Genomic DNA, 14,290 nt, shown 5'->3' on the forward strand with positions numbered 1-14,290 from the left:
TTTTTTGTTATTGGAAAGACTTGTAAATGTTAGGACTCCAGTGTCATTCTAAAATCTGTTGCTTTTGTTTTATATGAAGCCAAATAATTTGGCTATCAGTCTTTTCTGTGTTTTCCAACTTCTGACAGGATAAAATACATAAGCATCTATAAATCTAAGATGATCTTGGATTGGCATGTGAAAACAGTTGTGTTGCATAGCTAGCAGCCTGGCTCCAGGCACTTGCAGCAGTAAGTAGTTAATATTCTTGTAATTAATTTTTAGAATTAAAAAAAGGGAGCGTACATAACTTGATCTTGTTGGTAGTCTTATGTGGTGGGGCAAGTCTTTGGGAAAGCTTAGGGCCCTTTGTCATCAAGTGAAAAGACAAATTGGGAAAACTCTTTTCTTCATCATATATAATTAAAATTTGACCACTGTTGGAATGGAGAGAGAGGACAGTTAGGGGATTACTGTTAGATGATTTCTTGGCCTGCTTAATTAAAACTGAATTGTGTAGCTTAATGACTGTTGCTTACTTTTCCATATAGGAGGCAAAGGCTTTGATATTGCAGTCAGTATTATGAAGATAGATGCTGAAGCCTGAAAAAAATTAACCCACACTCAGATTTGTCAGTTTACCTGAGTGGATCTTAACTCAGTGGTGCATATTCCCACAGTTATGTGGGACACTGGTGGTGTAGGAAGCCACTGGGAGAACAAGGGTGCACCTACACTGCCATTTTTATCCTGGGTCAGTTGAATCCTTGTGGAATGAATCTCTGAGTCTTCTCTGCGTTTCACACTTCAGTTTGCATCACATCATGGTGTTAGTGCGTGAATGGAGTTCTTCTCTCAGTAATGCTAAAGCTCATGACATACATCCTGTGTGTTTTGACTACTTGGCGAGTGTTCTGTCCACCGGAGCACTTAATATTTTAGTTGAAATATGGCCCTTTGGAAAGGGGACAGAGTGAAAGTTGGACTCTGAGTGCCCAAGTGCCCTGCTCTGCATGTTGGCTTCTCATGTCATGCTTGTTGTCAGTGTAGGGAGAGCCTAAGACTTTTATCTTGAAAATACTATAAAAGATTGGTCCTAAAGTTACACCTTTATTGTTCGGCCCAAGAACCACAATGGGGCATTCATGGCAAAGGAATATACTCCCACCTTCAAAATGAGATACGTTGTTTCGTTTTCTGAAGGGAACACTTGAACACGGCTTTGTAAGGAGATTTGGGGTTGAATTGTATTGAGTAAACATGATTAATGCTACCAATGGCAACACTTTCAATTTCTGGAGGAGCTGGAAATAACTGAGATAATCATAATATGAAACAAAATTGTTTACGAGGTTGTCCTGAAACACCTGAGAATTATATTTATGTATTATATATTATACAAATAAATTCTCCTCTCTTGCTTTGCTGTTTTTACGCTGTGCATAGTTTAATTCTTCATTCTGTGGTCTGTTTCTAAGCTATGTGATACCTGGCGTTCTCCACCATTTAGTTACCATCTACTATCTCAAACAGATTTCTAATTAAATGGTTCTGATGTTTCACGTACATCCCTGTGCAGTGTTGATACTCTAGGGCTTGTGAAACCTGAAAGCCCTGAGATTTCCAGCCCCCAATGGTAATATTCATGTTGCTCAAGGGTTGTGGTCTGAGTGAGTTCATACCAATAATTGTACCTTAGGAAGCCTGGAGAGGGTGTTAGGAGAGGACTTTCCCATGCAGCCAGTAATTTGTACTGAAGTTGCTAGAGCTGAGTTTTCAGCAGGAGTCAGAGTGTTGAGTCTGTCCTACAGTTCATGGAGAATCTTGGCATAGCACGGAGCTGCAGAGTAGGTTCTTCATCTGATATCCTGTGGCAGGCCTAGACCTGTAGGCACTAGAAGGCCTCGGATCCACAGTTCCAAGAGAGACAATAGGGCAGACCTGTCCTGGAGCTTTTAACCTTTGGAATCAGACAAATCAACCAAAAGTTTATACTGAATTTTAACTAATTCATAAAACTTTCTACTGCATCTGTTTTGTGTCTGACAAGTTAAACTCAGTGTTACCTTTTGCTACTGAGCACTGTTTTTACTATTCATCTGTTTGCATTAGCTCACTTAACTTGCTCAGCCTCATGCTCCCAAAGTCTGTCATGGTGCAGGCAGACAGATGCCATGGTGGCAATTGGTTGCTTCAGGGCTGTGTGATGACAGTGTGGGTAGAACTTCGTGTTAGGAAGAGAAGTGTGTGCCAGCAGCTTCCTTGCTTCCCTCTGGTGACATGAAGATTTAGAGATGACTGGAGATCAGCTGCCATGGACCGGATGACTAACTTATTTCTTAAGTGAGGAGAACCTCCAAATTAGGGTAATCAGTCTTGGGGAAATTCACCATTTTTCTAACTTTTTATTTAATTCTTAGGTTTCATCCAGGGGAGTTTAATTTTCCTGTAATGAAAGTAAGTCTTTGAAATCTTTATGAGCTGACTTTTAAGTTTTGCATTTGAGATTTCCTTTTCCCCTTAGATGATTTTCTTTAAACTTTTGTTTCAATCTGAAAGCTAAATGGTAAAAACATTCGAGTAAGTTTTCAAGATGCCTCAAGTGTGGAAAGAATTTAGGCCTGTAAGAATTCTCTGTAGGAGTGATGGAGGGGATACATGATGAACAGCACTGACACCTAGAACTAAGGCAGCATCAAGAAGCAACTGGTTTGTATTAAACAAGAAGATTTTCATGAGAAGTGCTGAACTCTTTTAACAGACACCATGAGCAGTGCAGGATGTTGTTTGTGTTGTGGTTTAGGAATGGTACCTCCCAGTTTAGTGCTCTCACTGAGACTCTCCAAAACCACACTGCCACTTGCTCACTCCCTACCCATCTTCCCCCTACTGCTCCCCTCTCTGGCAGAATGGAGAGAACTGGAGGCACAAAAGATAAAGATCACGGGTTGAGATAAGAACAGTTTACTGGAAACAGCAATGAGATAAGAAAAGGAACAGGAACAGCAACAGTGCTAATGACAGAGGGTATGAGAAAGAAATGTTACTACTCAGTGTCAAAACCCCGGCAATAGACAATACCCAACTGCTCCCTCTGCCACACTATCCCCACCACTCTCACTGGCTCAGAACCGGCATTACCCAACTTCTCCCACCCTCCTTAACACTTAGTGGACTGGAAGGAAACCCTTCTCCTTGAAAGAGACTCCTTTTCCCCTGCCCGTAGCAATGATGAGAGATGTGTCCTGGCCATGCCCCCTCCTGGCTACTGTAAAAATTACCCCTGCCTTGGCTGGAAGCAGAACAGCGTGATAACTCCATGCTCCCCAAACTGCTATGGCAACTTGAGCAGGCATCAGTAGGGACTTGCTGTGTTTAGGTGTTCTGATGCATTGCCCCAGTATAAGAGTGATTCTTCCCTTTTAAAGGCTAATTCAGTGATCTGGTTTCCCTGGGAAGATCCTTGCAGACATCTCTCCTGAACCTGAGGATTCAGGCTAGTGCAAGTGTCTGTACACAAGGTGATGATGCTGCAGGGAATGGAAAAGGTTTGTGCTGGTAGATGGGAGGGTTCTGAAGCAAAGTCATTCCCCAGTTTCCCCATTATTTTTCCTAGGGTTTAACCAGTATCCCTAAAAGACTGTGAACCCTTGAATTTGTAGAAGCAGAGCATTTTCTTGTGATTATTGGAAAGGTTCATGAAAGATTAGGAAAGGCCTGGCTTGTTCATTCTGCGTCCACATTCTCAGAGACTGCAGTATTAGCTGTCTGTCTCAGTATCAGTTCATTCTCCTACTCTTCCTGTTGGGAGGTTGGATCAGAAACCCACACCTCTGGTGGTTTTAAACCTTCCTGCTTCCAGATCCACTGTACCTGTGGTAAGGATCACAGAATCACAGAGTGGTTGGGGTTAAAATAGACCTCTGAAGACCATCTAGTCCAAGCCCCTTGCTAAAGCTGGTGCATCTACAGCAGGTTACACAGGAATGCATTCAAGTGTGTTTTGAATACCTCCAAAGGAGACTCCACAACCTCCGGGCAGCCTGTTCCAGTGCTTTGTCACACTCCAAGCAACGAAGTTTTTCCTCATATTCAGGTGAAACTTCCTGTATTTCAGTTTGTGCCCATTGCCTTTGGGCTTGGGTATTATAACTTATTTTTGTGCTGGTATTTTCTTACAGTTGTCGAACCTTTGGTGACAGCAACTCTCTCTCAAATACCTGTCAAAGTAATTTAGAGATAAATCACTTAGAAACACTGTTATCTCTGTTTCTAAAGGGTCCGGATAGTATCACAAACTCTTTTTTTTTGAGTCAGAATGCAAAAATTAAGAGCATCACAGAGGTGATGCTTTAGACGTGTCAGAAAGTCTTGACACAAACCTCATATCTGTGTTAGAAAGAACCAGCTTGTGAGACATGGGTTGTATTCTCTTATTTGTAAATGATATCTCCTTCCACAAAACAAATCTTAAGCGTGAGGACTGCAGGCAGAACTAATGAGGTGGTGGGTAACTGGAGTCTTAATTGCCACACTGATATCCTCTGTTTTTATTGTCTTTCTCAGGTCAGAATCATGGTTTATCTTAATTAAGTTGTTTATTAACACAACTATTTTTTATTTGATTCTGTAGAAGAGCAAAACAACTTTTTAAAATGTAGTACTTCATAATTATCCTATGTCTGACCTAGCTGGCTTGACTTGTTTTTCACACAGAATGAACCATCCTTAATACGACAATAGACCTGAGTGCTGTTACCTGAATTTTTTTTTGTCTCGTATGGGAGGAGCTCTGTGGTCAAATATGTCAATCTTCACTTCCCTCTTAACCATCCTGAGTCACTCAGGTGTTGTTTACTATTGCATTATTCCATTCCCATGGTAATATTCTTTTGAAAATAATAGGGAAAATCACTTCTGTTGTCTCAAAAATGCTTTTCCCCAAAGCTGTTTTCCTTCTTTGAATAGTTTCTTTTTGATACGAGTGCAGTGATGTTCTGTTAACATCACACAAGTATTCTTTCACCAGTGGCTTTGCAGTGACCTCATAATTTATTTGATGCATAGTAAGACCAAGATATGAGGGGAAGATATGCAGCATTAAGTAGGTGTTCCAAGATAATTCCATGCTACTTTGTTAATCTTATGGTCCGTGGTGGCAGTGTCACTGCCTTTCCTATGCTGACCCACTTACATCAGTATGGAAATGGTAAAACAGTATTTGGGTTCTACCTGTCCTTCCCCATTTCTGTCATTCATTCTGTTTGTCCTTCACTGCCTTACAGTGAGGGCCGATGTAACCTAATTCTTGGCTGCTGTGAGTGACCTCATCTGTGTTCCTGATGAATATAACTAGTATCATTCCATAAAAGCTTGTAAGGCTTTGGTAGATTATTGAACGTAAGGGTAGAATTTTTTTGATTTTTTAATATGTGTGTATGTGTGTGTTCCTGATTTGTTAGCAGAGAGGATAAAGCTTTCCTCCTTTCTCTAGTTCTGGAGCTAAGAAGAGGTTAACTCCTGATTTGGCTTGCGAGACTTAGAAGTCTTGTAACATGTTATCCTGAAATGCAGGACTGTTTTTGCATGTGTGTAGATATATAACAAGTTCTAATTAAGAGGATTTGCAGTTTTCTTCCTGAGCTGATTTGCTTTGAGGTGTTTACAAAGTTGAACAAGGCGATTGTTAACGCAGCATGATTTTATTTTTTTCTGTTTTTACAAAACTTGTTTAGGTATTGAGCTGTTAGTGATTTGTTTACCTTAAGTAAATTGCTTAAATAAAATAGTATTAGTGACTATGCTGAGTATGATTCCATCTCTCCTGTACAGTTATCTTAAAAGGAGATAATTAATGTTGAATTAATTTAGCCTCTGTGATAGCATATTTAAGGAGAAAAAAGTTGTTATGCAAATGGAAATCACAGATAGAGAAGAGCGAAGTGAGAACACGTGAACAAGGTAGTCACCAGGGTCAGTGGAGAAGGTGGGCTCGGGGGTGCTCCAGATATCGGAGCTGCGGTTCCCCTGCAGCCCATGGTGCAGCCCATGATTGAAGCAGCTGTGCACCTGCAGCCCATGGAGGTCTATGGGGATGCAAAGATCCACATGGAGTCCATGGAGGAGACCCACACCAGAGCAAGTGGATGCCCGAAGGAGGCTGTGACCCCATGGGAGGCCCATGATGGAGCAGGGTCCTGGCAGGGACCTGCAGCCTGTGGAGAGAGGAGTCCATGCTGGAGCAGGTTTTCCTGGTAGGACTTGTGGCCCTGCTGGGGACCCACACTGGAGCAGCCTGTGCCTGAAAGACTGCACCCACATGGGAGTAACCCACAAGGCAGCAGTTTGTGAGAAGCTGTTGCCTGTGGCATGAGCTCACAGCAGAGAGCTTTATGACGGACTGTCTCCCCTGGGAAGGACTCCACGGGGAGCAGGGAAAGGATTCCTCTCTCTCAGCAGCAGCAGCAGAAACAACCTGTGATGAACTGATCATAACCCCCACTCCCAACTCCCTGCACTGCTGGCAGGGAGGAGGTAGAACTTGGAAGGAAGGAGCAATGGAGAGAAGTTTTTTTTTAAGATCTATTTTACTTCTCATTCTTCTGCTCTAATTCTGTTAGTAATAAATTTAATTAATATCCCCACTTTGACTCTCTTTTGCCCATGACAGTGATCAGTGAGTGATCTCTTCTAGTCCTTAACTCACAAATCCTTTGTTATATTTTCTCTTCTCTGTCCAGTTGCAGAGGGGAGTGAGATAACAGCTTTAGTGGGTACCTGCATCCAGCCAGGGTAAACCCCCTACAGGCTCTCCAAGAGCTGGGGCCTGGCGTGTTCCCAGTCTGAAATCAGTATCTTTGAATGGTTGTATCCAGCTCCAAGTGGACAGTGGAACTGATGCTGGAAACCAGCTGTTTCTTCATGCATTACTCTCTACCTGACATAGAAAGTCAAATATTGGAGCAGAGAATGGGGTGAAGTAGTCTGAGCACTTGTTACAGACATGGAAGATAGAGGTTATGTCTGAATCAGTGACTCAGCTACACAAAATGGATCTGCTTCATCCAAACAAATGAAGACACTGTGCAAGAACACTAGGCTTCTGGTCACAGTACCCATCTGGAGAGATAGAGCTGGTTTAAAACTGATAGTTCAAATTAGATAGATGAGATATTTGAATGTGAGTATTCACAACCTGAATGAGTAGTCAAACCATTTTACTGAGGCTTGTAGATTTTTCCATTTAGACTTAAGTTCATAAATAGCTTAGATGGTTTTCAGACTTAATAGGAAGTCTCCATAAGTAGAATGGAAATTAAATCCAGCCAGGCAAATTTGATTTCTTCTTATATGGCAATATAAATGAATCCGTTTAATACCTGAATTGTAGACAGCTCTTACTCACACAGAAGAGCTAATATAATATTATCTTGATTTTAATGTAGCAGTTTATTGTTTCTTTCTGAAATTCATTGTAAAATTTCATCCACTTCCAATAAAAAAGCAGTATTGAGGGGATAACTACAGAATTTATTGAATTTATTGACATGACACTTGCTTATAAAATGTGTATGAGCAGGTTGTGATTCCATCAGGGTTATTTGTTCTTTAAATTATTAGACATAATTTTCTGGTTAGAGCTGGGGTTTGTTCCCCTTTGTTATTTTTGGCAGCAGTTATGTGATTAAGTGAGGCCATTGGTTTGAACTAGATGAGCTTCTGTGATTACATAAGTCACAATCTATCACTTCCTATATCTTGACTGGAGGAAAATTGGTTTGTTATTAGGAGAAAAAGTGGAGGCCATGAGATGGGAAGAAGGATTTGACACTTGGGAGACAACATTAGATGAAGAAGATCAGGAAACTTTTATTGACCCAAGCAATATCTAAAATGTCAATCCCAAACACAATAACCTCTTTTTATATCTGTCCTGGGTTCAGATGTGAAATGAAATCTTCCTTTGCAAATTACTTATATTAGAGCAGTTTCTCTCTGTCCCGGTGGGGGCTGTTGCCCTTTTCCCCAGGCGTTGTGCACATTAACAGCATCTTGCTTATTTGCCTGGAATAGGGCCCAGCAGCCCATATGTGCTTTATTAGCTACAGCGCCTTGGTGGTTTAAAAGTTGAGCACTATTATCCATAATTAGAACTTGAGCATGTGCAGTGGGTTGTTTTCTTGTTTTGGGAAGCAGACATAAAAAAAATAGTGATCACATTCAAGACAGTCGTTTGCTACTCAGCCTCTTTCCTTGGGTGTGTAGAATACAGCATAGGATGAATTAACAGTAGTCATGGACAGTGACAAGTGTTGATTTGTTGAATTAGTTTGGTGGGGGAACAGATGTCAGTGTTAGGACAGAAAAAGGCCCATTTTGATAATTTTTGGTTACTACATACTTCTCCCTGTGAGTAGCTGTCTGAGTCTTTGTGGGAAAAGGCATCAGCTCTGCAATTGTGGTTACAAGATTACATGATGTGAAAGAAATCCCTAATGTGCTTTCTTGCAATCTGCAGGATGTTTCACCTTCTAAGTTAAAAAACAGTAGTTTCTACTTTGTCTTGTGGTGTTTGACTGTATGTGATTTGAGTCCTAACAGATGGACTTGGATGCTCAGCTCCTGAGTTTTGCTGTGAACCTCATGAACTGAGCAAAGCTAATGGAGGGAATCATAGAATGGTTTGGATTGGATCTCTAAAGGTCATCTAGTTCAATCCCACTGCCACAGGTGTCAGGGACACCTCCCACCCAAAGCTCTGTGAACACTTCAAGGTATGGGGCAGCCACAAATTCTCTGGGGAACATCACACCCAGGTGCTACACTGGCCAATACATCCTCATTAACTACCACCCCTTCCCCATCCTTTGAATCCTTTGTACAGATGCCATTCCCTTTGTATACAGAACACCCTTTTAAAATGTCTAAAATGTCCACAAATGCTCAAAAAATGTCAGTAAATTCTCCTTGGAGCTTTTGGCATTTTTTGATTTCAGAATTTCAGTGATATTTTGTGATCTGAATTGTACAAATAGGGGAATAAGGGTTTTGCCAGGGTTCTGCAGGCTTTGTCACGTCTGGTTTATTCCAGACATGGAATGTATAGATATACTTCCTTATGGAGGTATATCTGCATGATATGATATGATATGTGATTTGGAAAGGGAGTGAGCTCTGGCTGCCCAAGAAAATGGGAGTCTGCAGCATCCCTGTTCTCAGAAAGAGCTGTTGGAGCAGAGCTTCTGTTCGCTTCAGAGAGATTAACATCTATGGAAACAGCAGGTGTTTTTTACTGGCTAAGGAACTACTATCTAAAACAAAGTAGGTAATTGGAGTGTGAGAACTAAGGTCAAAAGGAGGATTCAATCCTCTGCACAGATCTTTAGTGGTGGCTTCATTTGCATCTGTACAGTCAGCTGGATAATCTGCTTGTTACTGGGGAATGATGTGGGGTTTTTTTTCTTTTGGTTTTGTTTTGTTTTGGTTTTTTGTTTGGTTTTGTGTTTGTTTGTTTTTCAAGGCTGAAACCATATTCTCTGTGAATGTCTCTTCAATGATACAGAAAATCACTAATGACAAAGGCAAAATGCGTTACTTTCCATTGTATCTGAGCAATATAATTTTTATTTAGTCTCCAGTATTCACCCCTGGTTTTCTGTTCTACAAAGGAAAGTTCTGGTTCTTCGGTTTGCTCATTTGCCTGTCAACACTACATTGTTATCCTCAAAAATTCAAAATTCTAAAGTTCCCTGTATCTCCTCACAGAATTACTTTTTCTTGTGCTCCGTATGGTGGGGAGTCCAGTGTTAAAGAATATCTATTTCAAGTTATTTTAATAAATAACCCAAAGATTTCCAGAGCTTTTGAAAGCAGATTGGTGCCTTTTTTATTGCTTGTTATTACAGAGAAGCACCCTAGAGCTTAAATTTTGTTCTTTGAAAGCTGAATGAAGTAAGAAAAAAGGAGATAAATTATTTGTAAGAACAGCAATCCATTCTAATGTAAGAGATTATAATTTTCTTGCATTAAAATTATGTTAATGTATTTATTTTTCCCATATGGAATTAGTAAAGTAAAATTAGCAACCAATAGCCAGCTTAAAGCATTTAGATCTCCAGGATGCTCTGGGAATGCTAGGTGGAAATGCTGAAACTCTACCACTTTGTAACTGATTTTCAAATAAAGAAAGAAAATACATGTTGGCACTTGTGTTTTACCTGATCAGGTCTCAAGTATTGTGTTTGGTCTAATAAGAGAATAAGAATAAAAATTATTTCTTTTTTCTTAATTTAATTCCGGTGAAGATACAGGAACAGTGATTGTTGAACCATCTAAGAATTTGGAAGAATAGATTTATGCAAAGAAATTAGTTTGGGGTTTTTTTGTTTCCTGTCAAAAGGTAGTAAAAAGGAGAGAAAAAAATGCCAAAGAACTATTTAACAGAAAATTTAAACATATAGTCACCATATAAATTTTGAAAGATAATTTATGATCTAAATTTTGGAATGAAGTAAGCTAGCATGTGAAGACCACCATGGACTTCAAGCTAAAGAATCTTATCTGTTATCATTATTTGGCAAAAAACTATTATTTTCTCTGTTCTGTGCAGTACTTTGTCAATTAATTTATAGCCTATTTATCACTAGAACAAGGGTTATCACTACTTTGCTAGTCTTAATTTCTATCTTCAAATACATCTCCAAAATGCAGTTCCCCAAATAGGTCTCTAATGTTCCCTTACTATTGTTGATCTGCTCTGAATACCTGAGAGAAGATATTCTTCAGTTTCTAGCTGTTGCTGCTATGAATGAAAGACTCATATACCTGATATATATATACATATATACATATATGTATATATAGTCAGATGCAATTTAGTGCTGCACAAAAGACCGTAGAGACTGAAGTGGACTGAAGTAAACAAAGTAATATTGGTATAAAACCAATTAAACAAGACAGTAATATAAAGGCTGTAACAATGACGGCATAGCAAAAATCCTGGAATGCAGAAGAACCCCAAAAGGGGAGAGACAAGATACTCTAGGAAGCTGTAACCATTTTATATTGTTGTGGCAGGACCATCCAGGAAATGCTCTGTTTACAGTATGAGCTCTTCCTGTGCAAGCATAGGAAACAGTGGCTGGTGGCGTGGCAGGGCTTTACACCATGAGCCATGGCCAAGGTTGAGCCTTCTGGGAACATGTGGATATGGGCTTGATGACTGAGCTGATGACTTATGGTGCCAAAAGACATTTCAGAGTGCATCCGCACCTGCTTCAGTCCTTCAAAGTGGAGCAGGGCGATGTAGTACCTCTCCAGGAGGTGCACCTAACACAGTTATGTGTGCACAGGACTGGTGTTAAGTGCATAATGTGCATGAGTCTGTAATGTATCAGTTCATGCTACGTTAGCTGTTCATGCAATTTTTTGCTTCTACACCTAACCCAGTGACTGGTGGAAGCTGTGCTTGTTACCTGTTTGTTTAGAGGGAGGCTGTGGCAAAGGAGTGCTGGAGGGGAATGGATGAATGCTTTCTCACAGTAGCAAAAGAGCAGATTCCCAGTACTAGGCAGCAGCACACGAGTTACAGCTGTGTGCTGCCTGTGCCTGCTTGTTGCTGTGCATCAGTGTCTCGGAGTGGATAAATCTGGTTTCCCACAGAGTGTGTGCTGACACCAGCTTTTATCTGCCTGGAGGGTGAGCTCTAGGTTCCCAGAGCAATGTGAGGAGCAGAAGCAGCAAGAACTTGTGTCACAGGTGGGATGGCAATCCAAACCTGTGTTTTTTCAAATGTACAGAGAGGTATCATACCTAATTTCCTTGCTTTACATGGTGTCTAAATTGTGTGGAAATGAAAGAGTGAAAAGAAATGTCCATGACATTTGAACAATAGCATTTCAAAGGAGAGGTTTAACAAATGCCTACCAGGCTGCTCTTCATGTATGCAGGAGGAGAGAGTTAGCATATAACAAGACTTGGGGGCTTTTTAAAGGATGAAAGGTGTGTTTGTGATTCAGCAACTGCCAATTATGCCAAGGTTGAAATGTTGGTATATTAGTAAAATTGAAATTTGAAAAAAAGACAACAGAGAAATTGAGATATAAAGAGACTGTTCAATATTGCGTTGCTGGCTGGTTGTCCTTTGTAAGGTGACATAGGTACAGAACAACAGGATCACAATTCTTTTGCTTAATAAGTGGAGAGCAAGTAGTGTCTTCAAGGCCTTTTTGTGGATAACAGCACCACAATTAGGTGTATGATGAATTGAACTCAAAAAGATAGCAAGTTTTTTTGGCCTAATTTAGTTACAGGTGGCTGGGAATAATTTAAAAACCTGATCCCTATGGCACTTACACCTGATAATCATGATGTTAAATATACGTGGAGAAACCATCAGAGATAGTAAGCCATCAGATTTAGATAATAGCTTTATAAGCATGTACTGTGCAGAGACTCTGCCAGGGTGAAACGAACAGTGAGCTCGTGAAACTGAATCAGTGAATATGCAATCTTTTCAAAAGAAGTTTTCTGACTATCTGTTTGTCTTGGAACTGTTTTTAAAAAGCAAAAAAATTACCATCATTAGCGTCTTTTCTTTGAGTTTGGTTTTTATGGAGTGCAGTGGGTATTTATGAAACTAGCTGTCATGGTCTGTTACTGGGATGTCTGGCATGAAACTAAGCTGGAGCTAATAAAATTAATTGTATGGGAAATCATTTGGTAGCATTGCTGGATTGTACCTCGCCCTGTAATGGTTCTTTTGTCACATGAAAATATGTATTGTATCCAGTTTGCAGGAAGAGTATTGGTTATAAATATTTAGTTGGGTTATGGTGAAGAGGGTGCTCAGTTTTTGGCATTACCCTGAGGTCCATTAGGAACACACCAGCTAACCTCACCATGTCTGTAGCAGGCCAGAGGGTAAAATCAAGCCTTGTGCAGAAAGCTGACATATGGGTCTCGATGGTATTGATAGTCATGGGAGAAAGAGAACAGTGATAAACTAGTTTGGCAGAAATCCTTTGCTTTTCTGTCAGGACTCAAGAGGAACATATGTACCTTCATGCTATGTAAGAGGCTGAACACTTGAGTATATTGGAAAGCTAAATCAATAAATATTTGTAACTTACTGCCAAAGCACTGAACTGCTCTTTGGAAATTTTGAGCCTGTTCTTCAGACAAGTTACTGTGGGAAGGTGACTGTGCTACAAATTACTTGGGACATTTTTTGTCTCTAGGCTCCTGACTGGACTTGGAAAATTACATTGTGAGGGTTGCAGTCTGTTTTTTTCTGGGAAACAAAGCTTTTTGTCAGTGAAGTCTGATCTGCACCAGGACTGGTCTGCTTGGGGAAGTTACGGTGTAGTACATAAAATACGATATCTATGGCTCTTCCTTGTTTTATTCCTATCTTGCTCTGGCTGTATCAAAGCAGCATTTCCAGCACATTACCGGCTCGCTGCAGAAGCAGTACAGAGAGGAAGAGCATGGGACTGTGAGGAAGGCTGCCCTTGATGCAGTTTAAAGTCCATTTAGAAGACCAGGCAACCTCAGAAAGCCAGGGAAGAGTGGGTAAACTTCTTAATATCCTGCAGTGCTTTATCAACATGCATTAAAGTTCAGGAACTTCCGGAGGGGTTTATTTTTGTTGCCCGAAAATCTGTCTTTAATAATCTTCAGGTTTAATTTGTTTTCCATGCATTTGTCTAGACCCCTTTCAAACTCAAGTCTTTAATACTTAAAATATCCCATGACAAAGTCCTGCAGTATAACCACCTCTTGGGGGAAGAAACTGTTTTGTTTCCCCCTGATCCCTGCAGACTCTCTATGTCAGTATTACTGTGTGTGGGAGAGATGCTGGCAGGTAGCCTCCACACAGCCCAATAAAGCATAGCACGGAGACAGAATTTTTTCTGGGAGCAAGAGACACTACAGCCATTCAAACTAATTTTCTAGAGGTCTGGTTTTCCTGTTTTGCCTTTGACCTCTTAGGATTTAGTTGGAAAGCAATTGCTTGCTTACTCTTGCTGCCCTTTTGTGAGAATAAATATAGCAACTCAAAGGTATTTTCTTAATCTTTCTTTGTGTGAAAGGTCTTGAGAGATAGTAGTAATTCAAATTCATCGTCTGTAAAGGCAGAACTTTGTATGCTGAAGTCAAGGAAAGCTTTCTTGAACTCTTCAGTGAAACCTGGTCTTGAACTCTCCATTCTCTTAGAGAGAAGGATAAAGGAGCATCAGTCCAAGGACGAATTGGATTCTTTGTGTAATTTTTTTCATATTCTGTGTTGTTGCTCCTGAATTTTCCAAAA

The sequence above is a fragment of the Pithys albifrons genome, chromosome 4 (assembly GCF_047495875.1).
Source record: "Pithys albifrons albifrons isolate INPA30051 chromosome 4, PitAlb_v1, whole genome shotgun sequence".
NCBI classification, from domain to species: domain Eukaryota; kingdom Metazoa; phylum Chordata; class Aves; order Passeriformes; family Thamnophilidae; genus Pithys; species Pithys albifrons.